Raw genomic sequence first — 14,494 nt, forward strand, 5'->3', positions numbered from 1 at the left:
GGCAATATGTACATTTTTTATTTCGATTTTTTTTGATGATTTTGATAGGGCAAAGGTGGCCGATCTTTCGATGAGACGTGGATAGATCGATTTGTTGGTGGAGTTCGTGCTTGACGATCCGACTACACGTGCAAAGCTCGTGCGCCAATGCAATCGCTAGGACAATCTCCGGGAGTTACTGATCTTGCGGGAGCACAATCAGCCTGACCAGCAAGGGTCTTAATTCCTACCTGAAATCGAGAACAAGTAAGAACTAAAGATGCAATCAGAATATTGCGAATAGAGATGAAAGCTTGATTGATAATGGTGGGATTCCGAATAGTCGGTCTTGTTCTGGGCGTTGGCCTCAAAAGAAGTACACGTAGTTGCAGCAATTGGCTAACTTTTAATCTAATCAAAATCCGAGTCTAAACTCTAGATGGAACAGACTATTTATTTCCCAGATGGAGGCGGCACAGTTCGGAAGTCCTGGCGTCGTTGAGTCGTAGTCCTTCACGATACATACTTGGGCCTTGCAGCCCACGTGCGGCCGATGGTCTGGCGATGCGTCCTAGTTGCTTCCTTTGCTTAATTCATTGCCATCAGGTGTAGGTTCGGTTCAGCCAAATCCAAGTCTTTAAATGGCATCATGACGTCCATGCAAGGAAGAGCTCAGCATGGAGATTAAATAGGCAAATGCACGCCTACATGCAAACGTATATCTCCATCCATTGTTCTTCATCTTGACTCTTCGCTTGTACAAATCTTTGAATATTCTGCTTGTAAGAAAATAAGGTGTTGTATCTCTTTCTAGGTTGACAAAATAATATATAGAAATATTAGTAATAGAAATCACCTGGAATATATATTCACGTATACTGCATATGGTCGTATCCGGGGTATTCATGCCCACATCAGATTTTCAGGAAATAAAAAACAAAAATTCAAAAACAAAAATGTACATGTTGCCAACGACTCATGTTGTAAGTAATAAAAAGTTTCAATCAAAAACACTTTGTATTTTGAGCGTAGCAAAAAAGATAATTTTGGCAAAATTTGGGAATCGCTTGCTTGGAGCTGTTGGATGGAGGGTGTTGGGTGGATGGGTGATCCAGTTACGCCGCCGCGCTCCTCGATTGATTCTATATTCATTGTAGTCCTTCCTCATCTCGGTACTGTAAGCTAGTCTCTGGCCTAGGAGCTCTGCAAAATGCTTGACCAAGATCACCCACGATCGATTTTTCTTGTCGTATCGATTCGCACCTGGCCACAATGAATTTCTGAACAGGCATGTGACCCGTAATAATTAGAGTTTACAATGAAGCATACTCTGAGCAGAGACATGACTATATGTCGCGTCGCAATACACTATGCTTGGCGCGAGACTAACGGAGCTACCCTTGCGTGTTGTGGATAGAGAGAGAGAGAGGGATAGGGAGAGAGAGAGTAACAAAAAAATCTGAGAAAAGGTTCTACTACCTTGACCAAACTTTGACCAAGGAATAAGGTGCACGCGCATTCCAAGACGAACTTTGACATAACAAAGTGAGAAACAAAAAATCTTAATTATATTTTATGTAATTTATATCATTGGATTCATATTGATAAAACTTTCTAATTATGCTACTTTTAAACCGACAGCCTTTTTATATTTAGAGTAATTAGTCAAAGAAAAATAAGCAAAAACCCATAACACCAATGTTTGGCGCACTTGTTGCACAAAACCCAGAAACAAAACACTAGTTGCAGCAAACCTCGGTTTTTGGTGTAATGAGTTGCAGTTAGACCAAACAGAATGATTTAGACCATTACATACTACCTCCACCCCAAAGCTTAAGGCTATTTACAATCGAAAAAAACTTAAGGCTATTTTTTTGAAAAGTCAAACCAAGTAAAGTTTGACCAAACTATTAGAACAATCTATCAACAAATATAATATGTTGTAGATACCATACGAAAATATATTTCATTACCTATTAATGATATTGATTTTGTATTATGTATGTTAATATTTTTTGTAGATACCATACAAAAATATATTGCATCCCCACCTATATGTATGCCCAAGGAGGGCATGTTTTACCCTAAAACCCTATGTTTGGGGTGTTTGGGTGCAAACTAACCATTTTCTACCCCATATAATTCATGTACATCCCATGGGTAGCAGTGTGGGGCATGCAATGGTGCACCCGTGTGCCAAGTGTCGCCTCACCCAGGCACCCCAGGCCCCAGCTACTTGATTTTCCCAAGGAGAGCATGTTTTTCCCTAAAACTCTATATTTGGGGTGTCTACTAGGTGCAACTCACCATGGTTTACCCCATATAATTCATGTAGATCTCATGGGTAGTAGTGTGGGGCATGTAATTGTGTACCCATGTGCCAAGTGTGGCCTCACCCTGGCATCCCAACCACTTGATTTTCCCAAAGGAGGGCATGTTTTTGGCCTAAAACCCTATATTTGGGGTGCATGGGTGCAACTCACCATGGTATACACACCATATAATTCATGTAGATCCACGGGTAGCAGTGTGGGGGGCATGCAGTGGTGCAGCCATGTGCCAACTGTGGTTTCACCCTGGCATCACAGCTACCTGATTTGCCCAAGGAGGGCATGTTTTGGCCTAAAATCCTATATTTGTATGTTGTGTCTCGGTGCAACTCACCATATGGTCTACCCCACATGATTCATGTATATCCCAATGGTAGCAGTGTGGGGCATGTAATTAATGGTGCACCCATGTGCAAGTGTGGCATCACCCTGACATCCCCAACTACTTGATTTGCATGCGCAAGGAGGGCATGTTAATTTTGGCCTAAAACCCTGTATTTGGGGTGTCTCGGTGCAACTCACCATGGTCTACCCAGATGATTCATGTAGATCCCATGGGTACCAATGTGGTGCATGCAATGGTGCACCCATGTGCCAAGTGTGGCCTCACCCCCAACTACTTGATTTGCCTAGAGAGGGCATGTTTTGCCCTAAAACCCTATATTTGGGGTGTCTCGACGCAACTCACCATGCAAGGTCTACCCCAAATAATTCATGTAGATCCCAAGGGTAGGAGTGTGGGGCATGCAATGGTGCACCCATGTTCCAAGTGTGGCCTCACCCTGTCATTCCCAGCTACTTGATTTGCCCAAATAGAGGGCATGTTTTTCCCTAAAATCCTATATTTGGGGGTGCCTGGTGGGTGCGGCTCACCATGCATGGTCTATATGTACCCCCAAATGATTCATGTAGAGATCCCATCGGTAGCAGTGTGGGGCATGCAATTAATGGTGCACCCATGTGCCAAGTGTGGCATCACCCTGACATCCCCAACTACTTGATTTTCCCAAGGAGGTCATGTTTTGGCCTAAAACCCTGTATTATTTGGGGGTGTCTCGGTGCAACTCACCATGGTCTACCCCAGCTGATTCATGTAGATCCCATGGGTACCGCTGTGGGGCATGCAATGGTGCACCCATGTGCCAAAAGTGTGGTCTCACCCTGGCATCTCCCCACCTACTTGATTTGCCCAGAGAGGGCATGTTCTGCCCTAAAAACCTATATTTTGGGGTGTCTCGATGCAACTCACCATGCATGGTCTACCCAGATAATTCATGTAGATCCCATGGGTAGGAGTGTGGGGCATGCAAATGGTGCACCCATGTGCCAAGTGTGGCCTCACCCTGTCATCCCCAGCTACTTGATTTGCCCAAAGAGGGCATGTTTTGGCCTATCTAAAACCCTATATTTTGGGTGCCTGGTGGGTGCAACTCTCAACATGGTCTACGTACCCGAGATGATTCATGTAGATACGATGGGTAGTAGTGTGGCGAATGCAATGGTGCACCCGTGTGCCAAGTGTGGCCTCACCCTGGCATCCCCATCTACTTGATTTGCCCAAAGGGGGGCACGTTTTGGCCTAACACCCTATATTTCTTGTCTGGCTGCAACTCACCATGGTCTACCCCATATAATTCATGTAGATCCCATGGGTATATCAGTGTGGGGCATGCAATGGTACACCCATGTTCCAAGTGTGGCCTCACCCTGGCATTCCCATCTACTTGATTTTCCCAAAGGAGGGCATGTTTTGGCCTAACAACGTGTATTTGGGGTGTTTGTGGGTGCAACTCACCATGGTCTACCCCATATTATTCATGTAGATCCCATGGGTATCAGTGTGGGGCATGCAATGGTGAACCCATGCGCGAAGTGTGGCCTCAACGTGGCATTCCCATATACTTGATTTGCCCAGAGGAGGGGCATGCATGTTTTGGCCTAGCGAACACCCTATATTTGGTGTATGGGTGCAACTCACCATGGTCTACCCCGTATAATTCATGCATGCATGTATATCCTATGGGTAGCTGTGTGGGGCAAGCAATGGTGCACACATGTGCCAAGTGTGGTCTCACGCTCTGGCATCCCCAGCTACGTGATTTGCCCAAGGCGGAGGGCATGTTTTGGCATAGCTAAAACTCCATATTTGGTGCATGTTGGTTCAACTCACCATGGTCTACCCAAGATGATTCATGTAGATCCCATCGGTAGCAGTGTGGGGCATGCAATGGTGCACCCATGTGCCAAGTGTGGCCTCACCCTGGCATCCCCAAGTACTTTATTTGCCCAATGAGGGCATGTTTTGCCCTAAAAACCCTATATTTGGGTGTCTTGATGAAACTCACCATGGTCTACCCCCAGATAATTCATGTATATCCCATGGGTAGCAGTATGGGGCATGCAATGGTATGTGCCAAGTGTGGCATCACCCTGGCATTCCCAAATACTTGATTGGCCCAAGGAGGGCATGTTTTGGCCTAAAACCCTATATTTGGGTGCCTGACGCGCGAGTGCAACTCACCTGGTTTACCCCAGATGATTCATGTAGATCCCATGGTGGGTGTAGCAGTGTGGGGCATGCAATGGTGCACCCATGTGCCAAATGTGGCCTCACCCTGGCATCCCCAGCTACTTGATTTGCCCAAAGGAGGGCATATGTTTTGGCCTAACACTGTGTATTTGGGGTGTCTGGGTGCAAATCGCCACGGTCTACCCCGTATAATAATTCATGTAGATCCCATGGGTAGCAGTGTGGGGATGCAATGGTGCACCCATGTGCCAATTGTGGCCTCACCCTGGCATCCCCAGCTACTTGATTTTCCCTAGGAGGCCGGGCATGTTTGTGGGGTGCCTCTGGGTGCAACTCACCATATGGTGCCCATGTGTAGCAGTGTGGAGCAAGCAATGGTGCACCCATGTGCCAAGTGTGGCCTCACCCTCTGGCATCCCCAGCTATACTTTGATTTGCCTAGGGAGGGCATGTTTTGGCCTAAAAAACCTATATTTGGGGTGCCTCGGTGCAACTCACCATGGTCTACACCCGAGATAATTCATGTACGTAGATCCCATTAGTAGCAGTGTGGGGCATGCAATGGTGCACACACATGAGTGCCAAGTGTGGCCTCACCCTGCTGGCATCCCCAACTACTTGATTTGCCCAAGGAGGACATGTTTTGCCCTAAAACCTTATATATTTGGGGTACGGTGTGTAAGTGCAACTCACCATGGTCTACCCAAGATAATTCATGTAGATCCCATGGGTAGCAGTGTTTGGTATGTAGTGGTGTACCCATGTGCCAAGTGTGGCCTCACCCTGACATCCCCAACTACTTGATCTTACCAAGGAGGGCATGTTTTGGCCTGAAACCCTATGTTTTGGGTGCCTGTGGGTACAACTCACCGTGCATGGTCTACCCCAGATGATTCATGTAGATCCCATTGGTAGCAGTGTGGGGCATGCAATGGTGCACCCATGTGCTAAGTGTGGCCTCAACCTGACATTCCCATCTACTTGATTTGTTCAAGGACGACATGTTTTGCCCTAAAACCCTATATTTGAGGTGCGTGGGTGCAACTCACCATGGTCTACCCCAGTGTAGATCCCATGGGTAGCAGTGTGGGGCAAGCAATGGTGCACCCATGTGCCTAGTGTGGCCTCACCCTCTGGCATCCTCAGCTACTTTGATTTCCCAAGGAGGGCATGTTTTGGCCAAAAAACATATATTTGGGGTGCCTCGGTGCAATTGACCATGGTCTACCCCAGATAATTCATGTAGATCCCATTTGTGTATGCGACTTTGATTCACAACGTCACTACAGCTTAATCTCTGAATCCACACGTATGCGTGCCAAAACGTCTTACACAAGAGAGTGGATATATATTCATATATCTAGAGCTATTTGGTAATTGACTATACTTTGTCTAGATACGCACGTATCTAGAGCTAAAATATGTGTGTATATATATAGGAAGCTCAACTGGGGCACCATGGAGCTAAAATATTAACAGGAGAGAGAATGCACTTTCGAAGTGCATTCTCTCTCCTGTTAATAAGAGAATGCACTTTCTAAGTGCATTCTCTCTCCTGTTAATATTTGGAAAGTGTTTTTCTCTCCTTTATACACTTATGATGCAATCTGGCACCCACGATGTAATTGTACGGTCATGATGTATGGTGCTTGGGCACCATGGTGCCCCAATTGAGCTTCCTATATATATATATTCATATATAGTTGTGTCAATTAATTTCACCATTTTCAAAGAACCCTAGGTCTGCCTCCGGACACGTCTACCATGGAACCCCACACAACCTCTGCGTGCATTTCGCCAGACACACCGCCTCCGTGTTACAAACACATAACAACGCATTGAGATTTTTTTGCGGGTTACAATGCGATGTGCTTAGACGAGTGCTTACATGAATAAACCTGGTAACATATTTTATTAAGTACGAGAACCGGGATACTGCTTAATTGTGTAGAACAGGTCGTTACCAAAAATAATTATATAGAGCGCCTAGTTAATTAGGCATCCGTCTAATATAAATAAGCAATTATTATATGTTTAACCAAAAGTGGATTGTTTTGCTAAGCAAGTCTCGAAGCATTTTACACAGTGTATATGCGCTTAGGGTTTGTACGTATATTGGTGACCTGACAGGATTATCGGTCCCTCGAGATATGCCCCCGGACGCGTTTTTTTTCTTTCTTTCTGCGGAGCAGAAGCATTATCCCATTAGTGAAATGAACACTTGAAGCAGACCTGTTGGGCTATGTCTCCACATTGAAGTATGTTAGCAGCCGAACTTCAGCCCACATCCAATGACTGAGGACCCACCTGTTCGGAATTTTGTAATTTTTTGGCTCTCAGATTTGGCGCCAGAGAATAATTTTATCCACGAAATGTCCTTTCTAGCCGTCAGTTTCGCCGAAGTAGCCCCGAACTTTTTTGAGTGGCAAGGGTATTCAAGTAACTGTAATTCAATGGCGCCATAACAAGCAGTTCAAATCTGAACTCAGCCGAGTCCTCTTAAACCCAGTTTCCCCATTTTATCGAACCCTAGATCTGCCTCCGGACACGTCTACCCAGCTCCCCCACCCCACTACTTCACCGTGCAGTTCACCGGACACATCACCGCCTCGTTACAGACACCCCGCGGCCCTCCATCGTCCAGGCAACTTCTTCACCGTTTCTTCACAATGGTCTCAAACACCATGACGCCAGGATTTTGTAATCTTTTCCATTTTCCGCAGCCAGTTAGTTAGTTTGTTTCTTGCGGTGCGCGTATGTTGGTCGATTACTATACAGTACTCTGTATTACTTTGTCAGTGGGTCGATGTCTAGAGAATAGATTGTTGGTGATAGCTATTTTGTTAGTTTGTACTACCTCCATCCAATAATAAGTGTACCATTTTTTTCTAGATACGAATATATTTATATGCATTTTAGTTGTAGATACATCCGTATCTAGAAGAAGTTGAGACTCATTAGTTTATTAGACTAGTGCATCTCTTGGACGCGTCGCTTATGGAGAAGCTGATCTTCTGGTGTTGTCTTGGTGGTTTCACTGTTGCTGTTTCATGTTTTCGATCTCTGTAGCGGGGCTTTTCTTTCTGTAATTCTTCTCTCTTTTTTTGGCTGTGTGCATCCTTTATACCATTATGGCATTATGTTGTTGCAGAGGCTGGGTGTAATTGGTATCTCTGTTATATTAATATATGCTTTTTATCAAAAAAAATTGAACTAGTGCATATGTTCGATTTTCCCCTTTACTCATCACTGGCATCACAATCTACGAATTTTTGCCTGTCCTTAATATCTTAGGCACCAAACACAGTGAAAATAGGAGCAACAAGCAGAATGTCAGAAGGAGCACTGCAAAACTTGGAGGTTCCCGTATTGAGAAGTTGGTAGCAGCCGCTGCTGAAACCACGTTAAAGGATATTAAAAGGGGTGGCTCAGCAGCTAAGGGCAGCAAGAGAATATCAGCATCTCATCCATCCGAAGGAGATTCAGATCTTGAACTCTTATTATGCGATATGATAGAGACCTCCCCTGCTCTCTCGACAGCTAAGGTGCTAGTTCCTTCATCCCATCGTGCCATGTCATATTTATGTTTGATTGCTAATGCCAATTCATCATTGTCATGGTCGCTTCATTTATCCATGTTTAGCTTTTTAAAAGGGAAATAAGTATCATGCCGCCAGCAACTGCAACATAGCTAACCTGACGCCTCCAGTTGGAATCACGTCCCAGATGAGCGCCAAAAGATCATCGCCAGACACGCCACCTGCTAGACTGAAATCAAATCCAATCTCAGTGTGCCGCAGATCTCTTCGTCTAAACCCTCCTCTCGCTGAAGGCAAGCTATACCACTAAGTTCTTACTGCATCTAGCATGCTGTACTCTGAACTTCTATCTTTGCATTTATGTTTTCTTTGGATGCATGATGACCACACTCAGGTTTGCCTCCCATGGACACAGAAAATGATGCTATGGGGCATGTACTTGTGGACATAGTCACTGACCGGATCGATGCCACCAATCTCATGAATGTTGAAGGCTATGGAACTCCTCACCTCGCTCAACATGATGAGGCTACCCTGCCTAGTAATGGGGTTAAAGGCATGTTTGGTGTATTTTGCCTATTTCTTCCATATTTTATCTATAGTATCATCATTATTACCTCACAAGTTAACTATATGAGTAGTGGGAAGGAGAAAAAACGTGGGAGAAGTACTGAGCAAATTGTATCGATCACCGGCTGGCAAACTGCCAGTGGTCGTTCCAAAAGGGAGGATAATGCCAGTGTCAGCTATAATCGCTGCAAAGTTTGCAACTGAATGTTACAAGACTGTCAAGAACCATGTGCATGTGTGTTCGCACTGGAGGAAGTACAAGGGGGACACTAGGCTCCTCTCTGACTATTACAACAGAGTTGGGGTAAGTATATACTGTAGGCCCTTTGCCCGACTGTAATGTTTATATATAGCTGATTTAAGAGATTTCCATTCTTATGTCTGTTCTTTCATGTCACTACTCTCTGGGTAAGGTTTGATATGGATATAAATGCTTCACCAGTAAAAGCAGCATGTAGGAGGTATCTTAAGTTAGGTGTTAAGCATCAACAACATGTCCTTAAAAGAAAGTACTTCGATTGCCTTCCTCTTTGTGATGTGCCAAAGAAAGCCCCATCAGTTCGATGAATGACGTTGAGTGGAACGAGCTTGTGCAGCACTGGACGGATCCCAAGATTAAGGTTAGTTCCTTACAAAATTGAAGATGCTACATTGTACATGCTTATGGGTGTTGAAGTGGATAAGTCAATTGCCTAGACCTTCTCGTCAGTTTGGACTTTTAGGTTTCCACTGGCTAGTGCATTAAGATTAAAAATGAGTATTGTTACTAACTATACCTTCCATTTCAGGAAATCAGTAATCAAAACAGAGAAAACCATGCTAAGGTTCTTTTCCATCACACTACTGGGCCACGCAGCTATGAAGCTCATCTGGAGAGCTTGGTAAGTCAAGACTTGTCAACAGATAACCGTGATTGATGTTTCTCGTTAGATTGCTATATAAGTTTGTTTTTCGCCCAATGCATGTGCTAGATATTTCTTGTTCAATAGCACTTATTGTATTGTATGTATTTGACAATAACATGTTTGGGTATCCAATTGTGATATTATTTTTATGATTGTGACTTTCCAATGTATTTGACAATAATGTGATGAACAGTTGAACTAAATTCCTATTTTGGTAGCCGCTGCGTCTATGACCTTTCATTTGCATTGTTGCTAGCACAAACTGTAGTTTATGTGTGGATGCAAACTCTTTTATTACCAGATCCTAATGGAACATTTAAGATGGCCTCTTAATATTTGCGTTTTTGAAGGGGGAGAAGTACAACGGCAAAGAACTCGGTCCTTTGGATATGTTCAAGGAGTGCCACTTGAGCCGACATACGGGCTTCTCCACCCCCACTAAGAATGCAATTGTAAGGCAGCTTTCAAAGAGTCATCACTAATGTGAAGGTTATATTATGTTACATCTCATAACCATCTTTCTTTGTAAAACAAGGCTGAGATGGAACATGAGTTGTCTGTACCAACAGCTGATGGAGGACGCAAGACTGAGGCTCAGGTTATACACGATGTCTTGTCAAAGCAAATCTCCCAACCTACTTTTGTTCAGAACGCGGGGGTTGTGCATCAGCCCTCTCAGCCTTGTCGAGTCAGAAAGAGCAAGCTTGCTGCAGAACTGGAGAGAGAGAAGAGTAGAATTGCAGAGCTGCGCGATATTATTCAGATCCAGAACTCTAAAATTGATCAGATGGCCAGCAAGGCAAGAGAAAAGGAAGAGATGCAGAGTTGGGTGTTTTCAAAGCTTCCGAAGTTGCTCGCGACCGTTGAAAATATCGAGCAGCTGTCTTTGACTAAGTAATCTTGATTACATCGTGAACAGGTGGGATGTTCGACGCTTGAACTATTATTTTGATGTTGCGTTTGTCCATGGGGGACTAATGTGACGACTTTGAACTGTTATGTTAGTGCTTCTGTGCACGCTGAATCGGATCTTACGTTACTGTATGCCTGTAACCCAGTAACGTTGCCTGTAATCCATTAAGTATGCCTGTAACCCAGTAACGATGCATGTAATCCAGTAAGTATGCATGTAATTAATTATATATCCCTTTCAGTTGTTTCATACCTCTGATGGGACATATCATTTGTGTTGGGCCAAAACAGAAAAGGGCTTTTATTGGGCCGTTGATCGTACTAGCGCTCTGTCGACGGAGAATCGGGCCGTCCAGCCCAATTGGTATGCAGGCCCCAATTATGTGAGCCCACGCTAAATCCTAATCTTAACCCTAACACTAAACCCTAACCCTAACCCTAAATCTAAATCCTAACCCTAAACCTAAACCACGTGGTGGACGTCTATTCGTCCACGCAGCCATCTTTTATTTGTCAACGTGGCGGACGTCTACTCGGCCACGTGGCCAGCTTTTATTTGTCAACGTGTCCAGCCTTTATTTGTCGCAGTGTCGGGAATGAACAGGCGACGTGTCCAACTTCTACTGGTCCACGCGGCGTGCTCGCAAAGCCGACACGTGCCCTTGGCTGACACATTCTATGCGGACACGCGTCCTTGTATGATTGGACCAAGTGTCCGCGATTTATGGGTAAATATTTTGAAAAATGTGTGCCAGGTGTTAGCACCGGAATGGGCCTCGTGGCGATCCACGTGGACGCTGATGTCACCCGACCGGACTGAAAGCTTAATCATTGTCCTGCTAGACCAATCATTGGACCGAGAGCACAATGATTGGTCTGACACGATGGTCTCGGTCGGGGAGGCAGCCTCATGACGGTTATGCCCGTCACGACCTACCGGGCCGGGTGGGCTTTGGGTGTGGGCTAGGTCGTCACGGATCCATGACGGGACGATCTAACCGTCAGTATGGCCATCTGTGACGCGAGGTCCGCCACGGTCCTACAAACCGTCAGTATGAGGCCTCCTTGACGGATTTTGCACATTCGTTGTGTCTACTGGTCGATTAAACCTTGGTTTCGTACCAAGGGAAAACTTGTTGTTGTGCTCTTCACACCTTCTTCTTGGGTTTCCCCAATAGCGTGTCTGCGTACTACGAGTGCACGCCAACAACGTCAACCTGGGAGAAGCAATGGACCTGACATTTGGGAGCTTCCGCTTCCTCGTCGGGAAAGAAAGTTCATATCGCTCTTCGGCCTCGATTTTTTCGGGACCGTGGGCGGCCAAACCAGAATTGTCGGGATCCTCAACACCATCAATCGACTCAGGCGACGAGGAGATTTCGCCGCCACGCTTCACCAAGCCTGTTGATAGCAGGAAACTCGCCGATCTATTCGACATGATGACTTTCGGGTCGACCGCTAAAACCGATCTACTTCGGGGCAGCGACTCTGACAGCTTCACCAAATTTGACTTCACCAACAACATCATCTTAGTGAGGAGGTCTTCACCAATCTATACGATGGTGTCACCTACCCTCTGCATGGTGTGCGGATGCTAAGTCTAGCACCACGCAACAAGAACTCGATGATTCAGGATCCCGAGCTCGACGATAGCGCAGACTCGACACACCATCAGATATGCGTGCTCACAACATCGGGTCGCGACTTAGAGGAAGATGAGAAATCCGAGGCTTTCGAACCATTGGCTAATCCCTATGTCGATCCCGCAGATCTCACAAAAGGAACAGGAAATAAGTATGCTGAAGCTCAGCCAAGAGAGCAGGTACAACTTTTCCAAGCTGCATGGGATAGAGCCGCAAGGGCCATAAACGGTACAGAACCGATGACAATGCAAGCAACGACGGAGGAGCTAACAACATATCAATATAAACTCAGCCGCACAAGACGCGAGTTAAAGAAGATGCAAGAGAAACTAGATGCAAGGAAAGTTGCAGCGCATGCATCCAGCGAACACAGAGCTAATCTGAGCGCGCAATCATGGAACTAAGCAAACAACCACATAGAACCCCGAGAAAGAGCAAGGTCTCGGATGGCAGGCTTACCCGAGGCCGAGCGAGGAGAGCATTTGATTCAAGATCTCGACATGTCCTTCATGTCGATAGATTCGAGAGGGCATATAACACCCAAGACGCCAGAAGCAGCTTACATGGCGACACATGCATATCTGATGGCAACATTGGCAACATGGCAACCAGGCCACCTCATGGTGATCCCCTGGCATCCTTATATCAAACTGCTATAGCAGGCATCAACGTTATGCGGGCAGCAATAGCCTGCAGAGAGGTAATCCAGGAACCCGAAAGATCTCCACGTCGGAATAGTCCAAGCCAAGGAGGGCATCGTAGATCAAGGTCACCACATCGGCAACGTAGCCCGCGGCAGGAAGCATCGAGAACTCAAAATATCCAAAGAGTGGCGAGAAACAACGCAGCTCAGGCACGAGTCGATAGAGCATGTGTCACATCCCGAAATTTTCTAAATTCCAGAATGTAAAATAAAAATAAATTAAATGCTTGATTGTTTGAACTTGATTGAAAATTCACAAAGAATTAATTTTTTTAAGGCTTTTAATGAAACAATTCTTAGAAAGGTTGGATTCCTAGAACCATGGGCTCAAAGTATTTGAAACACAAACTCCAAAACCTTTTATGGAAAATCTGTTTAATGCTAATACAACCCATATTGCATGAAATGATTTACCAAAATTATTTTAATTAGCAAATGGTTTCATTAAGTTTTATATTAACAAAATATTATTCTTTCTATTTTTAAAGATTTTAAATTTTATTTATTTTAATTTAAATTCCTCATTTCTTTTTAAAATGAGACAAAGCAACTAATAAGGCAATTAATGCCAAAGGGAATTTTCGTAATTTTACTTGACTTAAAAATAGCCTCAAATAGTCCTATTTGATAAACACTATTTTTTCAATTTTTTTATAAAATTTATTTCAACTCATTTGGAAGCCTAAATCAAAAGATAGAAAAGAAATGACAAAAGAAATAAAGAAAAGAAAAAAAATAAAACGTACCCAACCTTACCGAGCAGTCCAAAAGGAAGCCCAGCTGGCCTACCCAATACCGCGCACGCTCGCGAGCGAGGCAGCGGTCTTCTTCCTCCTGGGCATGTACGCCCCTACATACGTTACAGCCACGAGATGGATGGGGGCGACCTGGGAGAAGAGAGGAGGAGGCGTGCCATCGCCCTCCGCCGCTGTTGCTCGCCACCTTGACTCACACCTACTGCCTAGTTCCTTGCAGCTGCGCCCTTGTCCACGGAAAGAAGTAGAGAAACGAGAATGAGAGCTGCCAGAGATAGACAGAGATGAAGAGTGGGGAAATGAGGGAAAAGAAAACCTGAGCAAACCCGCGTCTCCTAGACATGTCGGCCGTCTGGGTTCGGCGAGCCTCCACCACTGCCTTTAGGAGCGGAAGAATTGGGGGAGGAGGAGAGGAGGCGGCCTCCACCACCACCTATATCGACCCCAGCGCTGCTGCAGCCCTCGATCCGCCAGATCTCGAGCCCTGGCTGGCTGTGGACGATCTTCTCGAGCTCGCGGCGCCGCACCGCCGCCACTCTCCGTGTTGATGGCGTTACAACCGGGGCTTGAGGAGGTGAGGATGCTGGAGGTCGTGGGGTCGCCGCCCTGCCGTCGTGTGGGCTTCCTC

Source organism: Lolium rigidum, chromosome 4 (assembly GCF_022539505.1).
Source record: "Lolium rigidum isolate FL_2022 chromosome 4, APGP_CSIRO_Lrig_0.1, whole genome shotgun sequence".
Lineage (NCBI taxonomy): Eukaryota > Viridiplantae > Streptophyta > Magnoliopsida > Poales > Poaceae > Lolium > Lolium rigidum.